Source organism: Rhineura floridana, chromosome 19, assembly GCF_030035675.1.
Source record: "Rhineura floridana isolate rRhiFlo1 chromosome 19, rRhiFlo1.hap2, whole genome shotgun sequence".
Taxonomy (NCBI): Eukaryota; Metazoa; Chordata; class Lepidosauria; order Squamata; family Rhineuridae; genus Rhineura; species Rhineura floridana.
The window spans coordinates 21,700,454-21,715,497 of record NC_084498.1 but is presented as its reverse complement, the minus strand read 5'-3'; the positions used below and the strand labels follow the sequence as shown (position 1 = coordinate 21,715,497).

The following is a 15,044-nucleotide window of genomic DNA, read 5'->3' as shown; positions in this document are numbered from 1 at the left end:
ACTTTCAATAAACCAAAGTTATGGAAAGGAGACACAAAAACCAATCAAGCAAGACCAGTAGAAGGATGTCAAAGGCGCCCACGCGCACCATTCTCCTTTCCCTGGCCTGGCTGGACCTCCAGATGTTATACATCATCCTTGGCTAATGAAAACCTAATTATCTTCCCCATTTGGGTGCAGAGAAAACTAATTTAATAGAAAGGCATCTGCTGGAAAAACACCCTGCAGGAAAGCCTGCTTGTGAGATCAGAGGGCTCAAACAGACTCTCTGCCACTATAACCTGACAGAAAAGTCTCTCTTTGTGTGTGTGTGTGTGTGCATGCATGCAGAGTACAGCACAGGTAAAGGTAGGCCAGCCTAGCCAGCTGGAGGACCCGAGCTCTATCTCCCTTCTGGAATGCACACAAAAGAACCCAAACAGGAGTTGCTCTCGCCCCACTTCCAACAATTTTATTATATTTTGCTTCAAATACAAAGTTCTTGATGTAAAACAGGAAAAAGAGAAAATTAAAAATAATGCAATACCAAATATTGGCCATACAGACAAGATAAATTAGAACTGCTTTATATTTTCCCATACTGGGTCTTATGATTTATCTTATTGAAACAAAAACCTTTCCAGTCTAACATTCCAATGTTTGTTATTTTAATCTAGGTGGGATTTCTGAAAAATAACAAGCCTCAATGTTAGCCTCAATTACGCTTGATTTGTTTTGAAATATTTGAACGGAGAAAAATGTGACCACTGGGCATCCTCACGACATATGTATAATATCTGTGTTTAAGGTTTGACACTTCCAGTACTTACAGTGTCTCTGGGTTGAAATACCACCTTAACATAAGCTTATACTGAGTTTCAAAGATCCATAGACATAAAGAACTCTTCTCTATTGGCCCCCAGGATGGGTGAGAAATTCAATTCAGTGCGCATTTCAAGCCCAATCTATCACACTTGCCCTTTCTGAAACAGTATAAGAACCAAAACCCAGCCATCCTTTGAAATTTGCACCTGTTTGAATTTTGCGATGCAGTTGGCCAACCAAACAGTGTTTACCAGAAAGCATGTGCAAGGAGAAAGCGTGCATAAAAAATAAATAAAAAGGCGAGTGGAAATAACATACAAAAATGCATCATGTAATGAGAAATTGCTTGCAAAAAAATGTGTGCACAAATCACACTGCCTAAAAAGTGTGCTTTATTAGCAGACATCCGCACTCCAATGCTGGAGAATTTTCACGAGGAAGACCTGCCAACCGCTGCAGAAAAGTGGAGAACCAAACTTAACCCCTAACCAGCCCATAGATGCACCCACATTTCCGTTGCCTGGAGGGATTACAACCCAACAAACAACACATCCCAGTCTACATCCGCACTGGAGGTGTGCTTTTAAAAAAATGTTTATAGTGCTTTATGCAGTAGTGTCGTGGCAAATTCAGAAGTGCAGGGTCCCTCTCAGCCACACTCCCTCCCTCCCTTGCTTGCTCTCCATCGTCATCTCCACGCTCCTCAGTCCTTCCCGCACGTGCCCTTCTCTGACAACAACAGATGTCCATAGGAGCCAATCAGCATGAAAAGGGGAGAATGTTAGCTACTGAGAAGAGTCTTCTCAGTGGCCCTCAAGGAAGCTGGCTTCTCACCTCCTTTTACTCTGATTGGCTCCAATCAGCAGGAAAGGACAAGGACGCAACTTAGAAGACACTTCTCTCACTGGCTAACATGCAGCCCTTTCATGCTGATTGGCTCATAGGACACTGGAGACATAAGGAGGTTGCTGGGACCCTGCTCCAAAAAAGTAGGGACTCTAAGACCCCCCGAGACCCCAGACAACTACACCCCTGGCTTTATGATTTGTTTGCCACCCTGGGCTCCCTTTGGGAGGAAAGGATGGAACATAAATATAATAAATAAATGTGGGACAAAAATAAACCAGAACATTTATGATATAAAAAGGTTAGGGGACTTCAGCAGGGAGTGACAGGATACAAAGAGAGTGGAAATGAAGGGGTACGACCACCCCAAGACCTTTGCAGGTGCAAATAGCATTGGAAGTGGGATCACGCAGGGATCACTCTAATTGCATCATTTGTTTCATTTTAATAAATTTATATCCAACCCTCCCCCCTTTCGAAGGAGCCCAGGAGGGCAAATCATCATGAATGTTGAATATCAAGGGTGGCTGGAGGGGCCCTCCCTTGTCCTAGCGCAACACATCCACTTAAAAAGAACAGAACTTTTTGGTCTGTTTGGAAGGTTTTTGGGGCTCTATGGTGAAAGAAAGGCAGGGTATAAATGAAATAAATAAATAAATGTCCTGAAAAGTGGGGCACGAACCAATGAATAATGGAAAGATTTATGAACACCCCGCAAGCAAGTCAGGATGAACACAGGACGGACGTGTATTGTCGCAAAACTGCCCTGCAAACAAATCAGAACAGATGCTCAATAAAGACTGGATATCAAGCAACCTCTGGGTAAGCTTTGTGCAAGCCATTCAGGATTAATGCTGAATAAACAGATGGTTTGGAGGTGCATTCTGTGAAGCCCAATCCTTACCAATGTTACCAAATCTATCCTTACGAAGGACATGTCGTGCTGTCATGTCCCAAACTGAAAACTTTCTCTGGGCCTTTGGTCATCATTTACAGGCAGATATTTTCAAAGTGTTATAGGACTGGGGGGGTGGCGGTCTGGATGATGTCTTTGGGTCCTCTCCAAGCCTTCTGATTCTCTAGCAGTAAGGCTGGAATTTGCAGCAGAAGGAACCACTAAACTGGTTGAGCCAGTTCCTTTGTTTAATTAATGGACTTAGCTGGACCTGTTAAGCACCCTATTTACATGTCTACAGACTTGGCCAAGAACAGATGTGTTGCCATAGGAACAAATGGCTGGTGATGCTCTTTCAGGAGGAGGGAGGCCATCTCATCCTAGGGCTAGGAGATACCCTTGTCTAGTCTGGTCTGGAGCTGGAAAGAGACGGAGGCTTGACTGCTGTCTGTGCTGAATCCAAGTTATAGCTTTGGGGACTCCCCTAGAAACCTAATGGCGACGCACGACCTTCTGGAGTGTTACCGCTGACAGCCCTTCCATCTTAGGTTGCATATATGTGTAAATAAAAACATATATCCTAAAGGCACAACAGTCTCCAGTGACCTTCATATCAAGCAAATCTAACCTTGGGTAAGGGCTGGCAGCCCTGAAATCTCTCACTACTCAGAGACTGGGGTGTGCACGACAAACAAATACAACTGAAGCATAAGGCATTTTCCTGTCTTACATCAGATAGTCTAGTGTCTCCCTTCCCTGCTCTGATTTTTGCCCAGCAAACAGAGGTAGGCCATATAAGTCCTAACCTTAGATCTTTGTTATCTCAAAAGCCAACCTTAAGAAACAACATTGAAACTAGTAGGGGATCACAGACTCAATCGTCTCTAATCAGCCTGATGCAATTTAAGTCACATGGAATAGACAGCGCAGCGCTCCAGTGCAATTCTAAATAACTGTAAAGCTATGGGAGGATGTCTTCAACTGCCTCGTCAAGTTAAGAAAGAAGAAAATATTAATACAATATTACGGAAAATCAGAACAACAACAAGGCTGCTTTAATGTCCAACTCAATCACAAATTGAAATCAGTTTATGGTAATCCTTGTTGATTGCGGCTTTTCCCAATCTTGGCACCACAGAGGATTCATTTCCCCTTCTAAGATTTTTTTCGCCCTAAAAGATGCTTTTAAAATAAGGTAATTACTGAAATGGATGCGAGGCATCATCTTTCAGTTGCTTCACATGTCTTTTAAGGCCCTGTCTTTTTGCCCAGGCTTTCCCCAATCCAGAAGATTGGGCCCTGCGATTACTGAATTCCTGCGTTGATGTTTTAGCATTCTGCTTGACTTTTTCTTTTTTGGCTTAGAGTTTTTTTAAAAAAATAAGACTCTTCCCAGTAGGTAACACAGCCTCCCTTTCCATGCTCCTAGTGACGTCTGTTCTAGTGGTGTGTTGGAGTCATGAGACAACAGGGGGAGCAAGGGAAATGAGGGAAAATGGAAAAGGGGACGTGGCTGTGAGGGGGCGTGGCATGATTGTCATGAACGGACCCTGCATTTCCGAATTTGCCACTACACTACTGCTTGGGACATTTGTTCTCCTGACCCTCTCTCGAAAATGAAGTCTGCTGTTCAAAGTTCTGCGCCAGCACTGTTTTGCAGACCAAGGACCACTTTTCCTTCTTGGCAACCTTCTGAGGGCCAAAGGTGAGTGGAGCCAGGGGCAAAAGTGGGTGGAGCAATATGTGTAAATGTTAGCATTATTTGTTGTTGTATGTCTTCAAGTCGATTACGACTCATGGCAACCCTATGAATCTTTTTGGATATATTCATAGGGTTTTCATGGTAAGAGGTCTTCAGAGGTGGTTAACCATTGCCTTCCTCAGCCTACGGCACCTGGTATTCCCAGGCGGTCTACCCATCCAAGTACTAACCAGGCCTGACCCTGCTTAGCTTCCAAGATAAGATGAGATTGAGTGTGTTCAGCGCAGTATGGCCATAGGCTTTAGCATTACACGGTAGGCTAATTTCTACGCACACTCACACACCCTTCTCTATCCTCCACCCAGGAAGCAAGTGGCATGATCAGATTTTTAAGGAGACATTCGAGCCAGACAAAAACTGTCTGGGAGGGTGCAAGCAGGACTGGTAAGGGTAAGGCTGTGGGAAGAATTTCCACGTGGTTCACATTGAACGGCAAATCTTCATAATTCACACTTTCCAAACGATATGTGGACCAAAATACAACCATCCTTTGAAATCTGCACTTTTCTGAATGTTGCAGCGCTGTTATCCAGACCAGTAATGCATTCAAAAATGCATGTATACTAGGGGAAGGTGTGCATAACAATGCACGTATTAGTGAAAATAACATACAAAAAGGCACTCCATTAGGAAAACTGCTTTTAAAAATATGTATATCAGGCACGGTGGCAGACCAATCATGTGCATAACCCCCAAATGCTGGTGAATTTTATGACATAATATTTATTTATTTGTTTACTTACTTACTTTATTTTTAAATATTTCTATCCGGCCCTTCTACCCTACAAGAGGGCACTGAGGGTGGCTTACAAGAAAATTGCACACGTACATAATAAAATTATACACAATAAAAACACAAAACATTACCATAAATTAAAGTACATAAAATACAGCATGCATATATATGCAGACAGACAGAGATGTATATATATGCATAGATGTATGGGGGAGTGATATCAAAAGGACTCAAAAGATAAAAATTAAAAATAAAGAGGGTAAAAATAAAGAGCTTAAAAACAGTGTCAGGCTCGCCTCCCAAATCATCATCATCATCATCAAGAAATTGATGCAGAAATTTGGAGAACTGAACTTAAGATTGAATAAACTGAGTGAAACCAAAACTGACAATTCCTCCATCCCTAGGTAAGGGCACAGCTGTGTGTGTGGGGGTATGGTCTGGGAAGAGCCACAAGAGCCAAGGGGAGAAGCCTGGAGGGATGATTTAGCCCCCACCCCCAGGCCTGAGGCCCCCTATCCCTGCTGCTGCAGAGGGTAAAACAAATCCCCTCCCTGTGATGTGCACCATCTTCCAGAAGGATCATTACATTCTTTCCCGGAGGAAAAAACCCAGAGGCATTTGCTAGACTCCATTCATGAACACACAGCACTGGGTTAGCACTGTTAAGACCCTGCCCTGAGCAGGGAGGATTTCTACAGCCTCTCCTGGGCTTTTTGCAATCCCAAATATCCTCTGGAAGCTGCCTGCTTTGGCCTGGATCAAGCTGAGCCTGCAGCACCTGTCGCCAGAGCAGTGGCAGCAGCAGCTTTGGAGATGCTTAGCCACGCTCGTGCATAACTCGGAGCATCATTGAGGGATTACAACACTGGAAAGGATAAAGAAGTGGCGGGGGGGGGGAGAAGCTCAACATATTTATATTAAATGCTCCCGAGCCCATGTAAACCATATGCACACCCAGCAGATGAGAGTAGGTGGCTTTGGCAGAAAGACGGATCTGAATTGGGACCGGTGCCAGGGCTTACTCTTTTCCTGCTGCAGTTTTGGGAAAAGGAGTCTGCCAATGCCTATTCAAAGCCTTGCCTAGAGATGGCAGTGATCCCGCATGTTGCACCCGCAGCTGACTGACTGATCTTGAAAGTTCAGGGAAGAAGGCTGCTCGGGCTGGCTTTGAGGATGTTAGATGCTGCTCAAGGTTTATTCTAACATGCAGCTAGGCACATTTTGTGCAGCGTCAAAAAGAAAAAGTGTGCAGTGTGAAACAAGTCTTTGTGCGGCTGAACATATGGGATTTAATAAGGAGCTAGGTAGTTTCTAAAAAAGAAACAGATGAGAAAAGATTTTTTAAAAACTAGAAAATGAAGGTACATACTGGTTCCTTTCAAATCTTCATAACCTTATACTACTGTTGTTGTTATGTGCCTCCAAGTCGACTACGACTTATGGCGACCCTATGAATCAGTGACCTCCAAGAGCATCTGTCATAAACCACCCTGTTCAGATCTTGTAAGTTCAGGTCTGTGGCTTCCTTTATGGAATCAACCCATCTCTTGTTTGGCCTTCCTCTTTTTCTACTCCCTTCTGTTTTTCCCAGCATTATCATCTTATCTAGTGAATCATGTCAACAACAACTTTATTACGGTCATAGACCAGAAATAGTGAATCATGTCTTCTCATGATGTGTCCAAAGGATGATAACCTCAGTTTCATAATTTTAGCTTGTAGTGATAGTTCTGGTTTAATTTGTTCGAACACCCAGTTATTTGTCTTTTTCGCAGTCCATGGTATCCACAAAGCTCTCCTCCACCACCACATTTCAAATGAGTTGATTTTTCTCTTATCTGCTTTTTTCACTGTTTTTTATACTACTAGTTGGTGCTTTTTTAGTTAAAAAAAGAGGTGCCAGTACTTATATCTTAAATATCTTATATCTTGGAATAGTTTTTTTTTGGAGGGGGGGAGTTCAGAATAAACTCTGACGCTGCTGTAAACAGAAAAAGTCTCTGCGTGCTTAATACTTAACAGGACACAGGAAGCACTTCCAGCTCTCCCAAACAGGGATTGGTGGATCTCTCCATTTTTGTTTCTCACCGTTACTCAGTTTCCCATTCTTATATTCAGTTCTCAGTGTCAGCTTGCGAAGTTTTAAAAAAACAAGTCCTCATGAAAATGCATCAGCATTTTCCCAGGGTTGCCTCCCAGTATACAGATCTCTGCGTGCAACATTGCCCAATATACACATATGTTTTGCAAGCAAGTTCCCCCTATAGCTCATTCGTTTTCACTAATAAATGCACTTACATGCACGATTTACTCCAGGACATGAATTTTTGCACACATTACATGGCTGGAAAACTGCACTGCAAAATTCAGAGGAGCGGACTTTTTTTAAAAAAAGGGCTGTTTTTCAGCTGGCGTATTGTTTTGGAAAGTATGAATTAGGTACATTCGCCCTGAAATACAAACAGAATCAAATACCTCCTCCATCCCTAATCTAGAGGACATGGATCCACTTCCAGAACTCACAGGTTTCATTTCTCTAACCTCCCCTCCTCTGTTCTGTAATTGGAGCTTAACAGAAGTTATCTTTTCTTAATTTTAGTCCAGCTGCCAGAATCACACATTTGGCAGGAGACCTGGCTCTGGGAATCCGGATTTCGTCAGCTGATGGGGGGGAAGAGAAGCTAATCTGTGCAGCAAATTGCAACCTAGGAGGGGGTGCTTTACAAGCAAATTGCAACCTAGGAGGGGGTGCTTTACACATGCACACCCTTCAGATTTTTAGTTTATAGAGAAAAGGTGAGTCAAAGCCTGAGATGGCATGACAGAAATGTGCAAAATTAGGCATGGCATGGAGAAATGTTTTCCTCCCTCTCTCACGACACTAGGAAGCCGTGGACATCCAATGAAACAGTGTTGGGAAGATTCAGGCGAGACAAAAGAAAAGACTTCTTCACACAGTACGTCATTAAACTATGGGCTTTGCTCCCACAAAAGGCAGCGATGATGGCCACCAACTTGGATAGCTTTAAAAGAAGATGAGGCAAATTCATGGAGGATAAGGCTATCCATGGCTACTAGCCATGGTGGCTATGTTCTCCCTCCCATGTCAGAGGTGGCATGCTTCTGAATGTGAGTCGCTGAAAACCACAGGAGGGGAGAGTGCTCTTGCACCCAGGGCTTCCTTTAGGCATCTCATTGGCCACTGTGAGAACAGGATACTGGACTAGATGGGGTGACCACTGGCCTGACCTAGCAAGGCTCTTCTTCTGCACTTACTCCCTCCTCCTCAGCCACTTTTTCTCCAGCTCCCCAAAACCTACAGCTGGTTCTCTTCTCAGCCAGCCACCACAACCACCACACAGTATACCATTCCACCTGACCTTAAGCACTGTGAGATGTCTTCAGAGCCCTCCTCTCCAATGGGAACATGGGAAGCTGCCTTAGACCTTGTCGCACCAGTGGTCCATCTAGCCCAGTACTGTCTATACACTGAGTGGCAGCAGCTCTCCAGACCTTCCCATCCTTACCAGTATGTAGTGGCAAATTCAGAAGTGCAGGGTCCCTTCACGATACTCACAGCCACCACCACCATCCCATTTTTGCTGCTGGGTTGAGAATGAGATTCTTGTTAATGACTTCCCCCACAACAACAGACGTCCCTAGGAGCCAATAAGCACAAAACAGGGGACTCTTAGCTCCTGAAAAGAGTCTTCTCGGTGGCTGACTCACTTCCTTTCACTCTGACTGGCTCCAGGCAGCAGGAAAGGATAAGGAAGCATGTTAGAAGGCTCTTCTCAGTGACTAACACATTGCCCTTTCATGCTGGTTGGCTTGTAGGAAGCCAGGCTAGGATCGTCCCTTTGCCAAGTAAGAGGTCTGGGGACGCAACAACTCTGTGCCTGCTGCCGAGTCTGCACCACTTTTTTTTATTTACTTATTTATTTATTTATTATTTGATATATATCCCACCCTTCCTCCCAGCAGGAGCCCAGGGTGGCAGTTACTTTGCTTCAATGAAGATCTCTTCCTTACTTTCAAGCAAGAGTTTCAGTTGTGTTTTGGGCAGGGGTTCAGGACATGATAGCACATTAGTTGTAGGTTTATATTGGGCTGCCCACACATCATCCCGCTTCATCAGTGGTTCTGTGATGTCTCCATAATGTTACCGCATCAATGTTGCCTGGAGGGGCAACACTTGCCTAAAAGCGAGACCAGAAAACAACAACAACTCCCAATTCTCTCCCTGCCAGAACATTTGTGGTTTGAAAAGTTGCAGGATCTTAGCAGGGAATGACAAGATTGGAAATGAAGCAGTATGTTTGCTCTGAAACGTCGGCGGGCACAACGGTATTGAAAGGAGGGCGGCATAATAGCTCCGATACCATCATCACAATCATGAATGCCTAATAAAAAGAATGTCTGGACCCCCCCCAGAGGGGGAGCACAGCAGGATCAACAGGTTAGAAGATCCTTCCCTTTGCATGCCCTGGCCCTGATATGAATTGCACTGGCTATTTATTAAACAAAACCCCTTTGTGTAAACCAGCTCCTTCTTGCCTTGGCCCTCTGCTCTCCCCGCCTTCTGAATTCCCCTTTAGTTACTTGTTCTTCAAGACTCTCTGCACCTTTCCTTTAGCCAACTTGCCTCAGGGATCCCCGACACTCAGTCTCCTCATTTCCTGAGACATTTTTGCAAAGGTTTGAACCATTTCCACCCCCCTGCTCCATGCAAATCTGCATGTTCCAGGTTGGATTGAATTCAGTTCCTGGTTTTGTCTCTCTACCAAAAGTATCCTGAAAGGATGATCTGAAATTGACTTTTTGGGTAAGGGGTGGGTGGACAAAAGCAAGTGGGAGAGAGGGTTCCAAAAAGAGACCCTCCCCACCACCATCCTTAAACAACAATAATCCTTCAATACTTTTTTTTTTTTTTTACAAAATCACACCATTAAGCAGGGTTAATGATTGACCAAGGTTAACAGGTTAATGCTCCAAGGAGGTTTTCTTCAGCCTTCAGAGAACTAAAATAGCTTGAGAATTTATTAGCCACAACTTCACATAGGGATGGGGAAACCAATTAATTCACATTTAAAGGTGAACCTACTTAATCCGCACATTCTGAAACAATACACAAGCCAAAACATAGCTGTCCTTCAAAATCCACATTTCTCCAAATTTTGCAGCGCGGTTCCCCAGGCAAGTAACGTGCACAGATATAGACATACTGGGAACAAAGTGTAGATATAAATGCGGACAATGGTGAAAATAACATACAGAAATCCATTGTGTTAGGAAAAACTGCCCTGCAGAAATGTACGCATTAAGAGAAACTGCCTGCAAATGTGTGCATGTTAAGAGACATTTGCCAAAAAAAATGCTAATGATTTTGCATGAGGATTTTTCTTTTTTAATAATCACAAACGGATGTGAACATGGGGGAAACTGAACTCAAGACTGCATCTAATGTTAGTCCTATTAGAGTAGACCAAATGAAATTAACGGACATGACCAACTTAAGTCGATCATCTTCTTCCTTTATTTCTATGCTGCCTTTCCATAGCAGAGCCATACTCAAGGCAGCTTACATCAAAAAATTACCTAATTCATTCTAACAGTTGCAAAAATAAAACAGAATATAGTCAAACAATAGCCATAAACAATAAACTAATGAAAACATCTCCATAATAAAATTAAGCAATCCCCACGTTGGTGAGAAATTCAGTTCAGTTCACATTTGATCCTCTATCAGATTTGCACTTTCTGAAACAATATTCGTATGTATTCAAATTTTGCGATGCAGTTCACAAACCAAACGGTGTTTGCAAAGATACATACATTAGGGGAACAAAAAATGAATACATGAGTGAAATCACACAAAAACGTATTATATGATGGAGAAACGGCTTGTCAAAATGTGTACGTGTGTCTACAAAGATGTGTTTATTTGGAGAAATTTGCACTAAAATGCTGAAAAATCTCCATGAGGATTTTTAAAAAAAATGTTTGCCAATTGCTGCAGAAATGTGGAGAACTGAATTTAAGAATGGAAAAAAACTGGGAATAAGAGCATCGAAATGGGCAAATCTTTCTATCTCTTCCCCACATAATAATGTTTAACAATAAAAACACAGTCCCAATAACAGCAAACACACTCCTCTAAAGTTAAAACAGACCCCAAAACAAACTCCTTACAAACACCCCAGTGAGTTTTTTTGGGACGAGTAGCAAGATGGTGCCTCATCCCTTCAGCAGCTGTTGCTTTCGGAGCTGGAGTGAGCTGGGGCCCCGCCCTCTCAGGCCAGATGAAAATTAGCCAGCAACACAGGGAGGAGGTATCACAGGACTTAATGGGCAAGATGCTCTCTGACCCCTTCAGCAGTTGATGCTTTCCATTTCAGTGGATCTACTCTGAGTATAAGTGACTTGGCTACAGCCCTTAAGGCTGAAAACAATGAGAAATGGGAATTGACATATCTGTTCTTCCCACACACACACACAGCTTGCACCAAAAACTTTTATATCGGGGTTATAGGAAGGCTCATTTTCACATACTTCTCCCCGACTCACTTGCAAGCAACAAGATGCGAAATCTGCCCACCTCCTTCAAATTAACCTCTCAGGAAGTCACAAAGAAAACAAAAAAGAAAAACCAACCAAAGAGCTTCTGTAGACTAATGGCTCCATTCATCCAAAGACTGTCAGCAGGTAGATTTATTACTGAAATGATTTTAATGGGATATTGAACGAGCACTTGTTAACATAAAGTATTGTAATAGCAGCACTTCTGGGAGAGGAGATGGAATCTCCCCCTTCAGGCACGCAAGCAAGACCGTTAAATTTAATTTAAGGTTTATTAGATGTTCATTAATTTGCCTGTCACCAAACCACTCCTCCCAGAGAGACGAAGACATTTTTCTAGAAAAATAACAGCCAACAACAATTGTATCCTACTCTTGCTCAACCAGGACCACAGAAGGAAAACCCACAGATTTCAGAGCTGGATCATGAGTAGGAAGAGGAAAACCACCAGGTCCTAATCCTGTAACATGGAGGGGGAGGAGAACCTCTATCCTGTGGGCCAAATTACGCCCGGCAAGGGTCCCAACTTGGCAGCGAGGCCATTTTACCCAAACCACGCCCACCTTCTCTGCACCCAATGCCATATGTGATGTCAGTTGTGGGTCAGGCAAAGGCGTAGCTGGATAGCACAGGGATCAGGACCTTCTGCAATGGTAAGAAAAGGGGTGGTTGGAGGCAGGCAATGATAGTCAGTGGAGACTGGTGGCTCCAATGTCAGTAGCATAGTGAATCCCCTCTGGGGTTTAGGCTGAACTTTCCAAGACCTGTCCAATGTGCTTAAACCAATCCCCCAAAATAGATTCAGAACCTTTAAAGTTTGGACTAAAGCCCGGAGCGGATTCCACTGCCCCACTGAAATTGAAGTGACTGGTCTTCACTGGTAGTAGATAAGCACATCAGGGTCCAGAGTGGGCTTTGTAAGGAGGGATTGCACCTTTGCCTCTTTAAAGGTGGCAGGAACTGCCCTTCCTACCACAACAATGCTTTCAACACACCCTGGACCCCAGTAGTGTAGTAGCAAATTCAGGAGTGCAGGATCCCTTCGTAATAACCACAGCCACATCCTCTCACAACCACGTCCTCTCACAACCATGCCCACTTCTAAGATTATAGAATAATCTGGCCAGGCTTGGATTCAGTGTCTACACGTTTATCTCCTGCTGCTACCAAACTGCTTGATGATGTAGATGGGATGCCATCATCAGGATTCACTGTCTCTCCTTCTGCTGTTGCAGAATTCTCACTCTCAATAATATGGCTTTTTGAAGTAGGAATTCCTTTCATTCTGGCTCCAACCAGCAGGAAATGACAAGGAAGCAAGTTGGAAGTCTCTTCTCAGTGGCTAACACACTCGCCTATCATGCTGATCGGCTCGTAGGACGCTGGAGACATAGGGATCCTGGCGGGACCTGGCTCGCAAAATGTAAACGGTCTAAAAACCCCTGATGAGAGCCAGTGCGGTGTAGTGGTTAGAGTGCTGGACTACAACCTGGGAGACCAGGGTTCGAATCCCCACACAGCCATGAAGCTCCCTGGGTGACCTTGGGCCAGTTACTGCCTCTCAGCCTCAAAGGAAGGCAATGGTAAACCCCCTCTGAATACCGCTTACCATGAAAACCCTATTTGTAGGGTCTCCCTAAGTTGGGATTGACCTGAAGGCAGTCCATTTCCAAGACCCCCTGAGACCCTGGATGACTACATTCCTGTTGGACCCACACGGTCACCCCACCCCCACCCCAGCTAGATTGCATTAGCCAAGATGGGCAAGGATTTAGAGGGAAAGTGGTTGGCTGAACAGCTAAAAGCACCTTTATTTTATTTTATTTATTTATTATTCGATTTATATCCCGCTCTTCCTCCCAGCAGGAAACCAGGCCTTGCCCACAGCCTCAAGCTTCAAAGGCTGATCCCCCAGGATCAGACCAGACAGCACATTAGACAGCCAATCAGGAGTGGTCAAAAAGTCTAGTGGTCACAGAAATGAGTGGTTTTATCCTCAAAATGCCTAGCAAACTTAGGAGCGCAGGGAGCTGCCTTATACCAAGTTAGACCGTTGGTCCACCCACTGTCTACTCTGACTGGCAGCAGCAGCTGTCCAGGATTTCAGGCAGGGAGCCTCTCCCAGCCTTACCTGGGGTTTGAACCTGGGACCTGAGCTACAGGCCCTACCATGAGAGGTGTGCAAAACCTCAGGATGTCAGAAAGAAGGGGCTGACGACAGAATTGCGAGCGCGGCAGCTGCAGTGGGTCTGCGGGGCAGGGAGGTTCATTGCTGCATGGCTTAAATGTGAACAATAAAATCCAGATCCCCGTCAGTTCTTTCTGCTTCTAACAAGGTCTGATGGCGAGGGAAGAGCGGCTGCCCAGTAAACAACACTCAGTAGCAAGCATTGCTCAATGGCCTTTAAAAAGGAATCAATCCCCTTCGTAACAATTTCTCTACCGCCAATGACAGCCTGGAGCCCCAGGGCTCCATTTCAATAGTTACATTCGATCATTTATTCTCTAAAAAGCAGCCAGGGTAGTGCTCAAGCAGCCTCTAGTCAGGACTTTCCAACCACCGTGAAGCACAGATGGTTCAGAAGAGGCCAAAACACCATTACTGCATAACTTTTAACTTTTTTTAGGGGGGGGGAATCGTTACGGAGGCAGTGCAAACATTCGGGGCCATACAGTGGATAATTAAACACAAGCAAAGCATCAGGAGGGAACAGAAGGCAGCGTATGAGCTAGGGCAGAAGGGCACAGCAAGCTCACCACTGTCGGAGGCGGTCTGCATCTGAACACCAGGTGCTGAACTGCAAGCGGGGAGCGCGCTGTGGTACTCAGGTCCTGCCTGCAGGCTTCCTGTAGGAAAAGGGAAGGACCATAGCTCAGTGGTAGAGAGTCTGCTTTGCATGCAGAAGGTCCCCGGTGCAATTCCCGGCATCTCCAGGCAGGGGGAGGCTTCCTGCCTGAAACCCTGGACAGCTGCTGCCAGTCAATGCAGACAATACCAAGCCAGGTGGACCAACGGCAGCTTCATAGGTTCCTAACCGGGCTCCCCAGGATGCTCAACTAGATGGGCCTCTGGCCTGATCCAGCAGGGGCTCTTCATAGGGTCTTACAAGTTGAAGGGGCCTCTCCCAACCCTACCTGGAGATGCTGGGAGTTGAGCCCGGGACCTTCTGCATACAAAGCAGATGCCCTGCCACCAAGCTATACTACACCGAGTCAGAGCACTGGTCCATCTAGCTCAGTATTGGCTACACTGAGTGGCAGTGGCTCTCCAGGATTTCAGGCAGGAGATGTTCCCAGCCCTACCTGCATGCTGGGACCTTCTGCATTCAAAGCAGATGTACCACCAACTGAGCGGCAGCCCTTCCCCTATATGCAGGAACAGGCCATGGATTCCATCTAGCTCAGCATTGCCAATATCA

At 44.8% G+C, this 15,044-nt stretch overlaps 1 protein-coding gene and 1 pseudogene across 4 annotated transcripts in view; both read right to left on the bottom strand.

Moving 5' to 3' along the window:
* Positions 1–15,044, bottom strand: part of NOS1 (nitric oxide synthase 1) — a 139,389-nt gene that overhangs the window by 122,832 nt on the left and 1,513 nt on the right. For 3 of the 4 annotated variants that reach the window (XM_061603482.1, XM_061603480.1, XM_061603483.1), the window contains exon 2: positions 14,383–14,472. The exons of the other annotated variant lie outside the window; for it this stretch is intronic. The gene's annotated coding sequence lies outside the window, so the exon portion shown is untranslated. The remainder of the gene's footprint in view (positions 1–14,382; positions 14,473–15,044) is intronic. 4 annotated transcript variants of the gene reach the window in all.
* Positions 4,428–4,547, bottom strand: LOC133373589 (5S ribosomal RNA; annotated as a pseudogene).